The 2056-nt window shown below is 41.7% G+C and overlaps 1 pseudogene; it reads right to left on the reverse strand.

Annotated features, from left to right (window-relative positions):
• Positions 1 to 696: 696 nt before the first annotated feature.
• On the reverse strand, positions 697 to 1632 carry LOC110520774 (annotated as a pseudogene).
• Positions 1633 to 2056: the final 424 nt, after the last annotated feature.

Below are 2056 nucleotides of genomic sequence, written 5' to 3' on the forward strand. Positions count from 1 at the left end.
TGACTATAATCATAGCGCATGATTTATGGCCTTTATGGGAGGATTCTTATTACATTGCCAGCAGTAAGACCACTCAGTTACATTTTTTAGAACTCCAAGCACCGAAAACATTTATATTAATTTACTTAGGCATTAATCATAGAAACACTAATCGTTCATTCTCTATCTAGGGAATTAGTCCAGGATGGAGCTTGCATGCCATGTTTTTATGCATACAAATCTGTTCATTTTAGTCTATTCAAACAGACCCCATTTCAAAGGAAACAAGCGCTCATTAAGATCAGGTGTGGCCAATTAGTGGGCAACACACCTGAACCCACTTAACAAGATAGAGGATAGAGAGTTTTGTTGATGCTGAGAATTGAATGTATATGTTTAACTTTCTCTGAAAAAGTTACAAAAGTTTTGTTTGTGTACTCTGAACAATTTCAAAACATGACTTGAAATAGAACCATGAGGAAACCTGTAGGAAACGTTATGCTGAAATACTGAAATTCCCACTGGTACTGTATATATATTTTTCAGTCCTTTTTTGCAAGACTGAGACTTGTGCAGTTGGCTGACACATATGAGCGAATAAACACCTTAAAGAGACATGCCGATAAAAATATTATATGAAACCAACAGGAAAGGAAAGCAAAGAGAAAAAAAGAGGGACAGAAGAAAAGAAAACATAATTGAATTTGACCACAAAGACCAACCCTGAAGTTGGAATGCAGTGAGATACACACACACATTCTCATAAACCTGTACACAGAGGGGGCATTTAAGTGCGGGCATGAGAGAGCAAACAAAATCAGTTGTCTCTGAGGAGGTCCAGGGAAGGGTGTGGGGTAAAGCCTCTAGGAGGGGACCAGTGAGGAGCAGTCGATCTGACTGCAAACAGATGGCCTAGACAGAAGTACTAATCATCAATTACCAGAGCAATAAGGGAGGGGAGATAATGATTTATTTTTTGGGTAGTGCGGCTGCAGTGCAAATTCAGGCAACTTCATTTTGTTTCCCCTCACACACAATCTTTCAGACTTTCCACCCTCTCGGTTTCTGTTAGTCTAGGTAGGTGGGGCATGCTGGCGAATAGGGCCAAGTGGAGGGGGCTGACAGGCCAGAGGCGGGTGCTTGAGGTGGGGGTAGAGGTGTTGGTGGGGTTCTCTCTCAGCTGCAGCCCCCCGAGGCAGGTTTGACAGGCGTACTCTGGATCTTGAGTACGTGGCCCATCCTCTTCTTGATCTCAGCAGCCATGGTCATGAAGGCCTGCTCCACATTGGTGGCGCTCTTGGCACTCGTTTCCAAGAACAGGATGCCCAGGGAGTCTGCAAACTCCTCCACTTTCTTTGTGGTTAAGTCACACTTGTTCCCCACCTTGTTGACATTTTCACTGGCATAGCCACTGCTTGACATTGTTGAAGGATTCCTGGTCTAGACTACAATGATGCCCTTGGCTCCTCTGTAGTAGCTGGATGTGATAGTGCGAAACCTCTCCTGCCCAGCTGTGTCCCAGATTTGAAGTTGAATGGTGTTTCTGTCTAATTCTGTAGTTCGTATTACTCCGATTGTGCATGTGTCATCTGCGAATCGGAGTAGAAGACATGACTTTCCAATGTCAGAGTCACCGATCAGGAGCAGCTTGAAATAATCAATCAGGATTCATAATGGATTCATCAAAGTAAATCCCTTCTTGCTCTGAAAAATCTAAGTACTTAGCTAATTCCTTTGATTAAAAAAGTAGCAAGCTAAGTTAACTTGCTGGCAAGGTACTCCTCTAAAACCAGGCCAATTGTCTGAAACCTAAAATGGCTTCCAGTACCAACCAGGAAATAGTAACTCTTAACATTCTTGGAACAACTGAAGAACATGACTATATAGAACCATGAGGAAACCTGTAGGAAACATTATGCTGAAGTAATGACATTTCCACAGAAGAATGTTGTTTAACGTTCTCTTAACTATGAGAATATTCCCAATGTCAAAAATGTTCCTAGAAAATTACCACAATCAAAATTTAACCATGTTTGAACTTGTCAAGTTTTTTGTTTGTTGTCAAGTTCCAAAGAAT

This window comes from Oncorhynchus mykiss, chromosome 1 (genome assembly GCF_013265735.2).
Source record: "Oncorhynchus mykiss isolate Arlee chromosome 1, USDA_OmykA_1.1, whole genome shotgun sequence".
Lineage (NCBI taxonomy): Eukaryota > Metazoa > Chordata > Actinopteri > Salmoniformes > Salmonidae > Oncorhynchus > Oncorhynchus mykiss.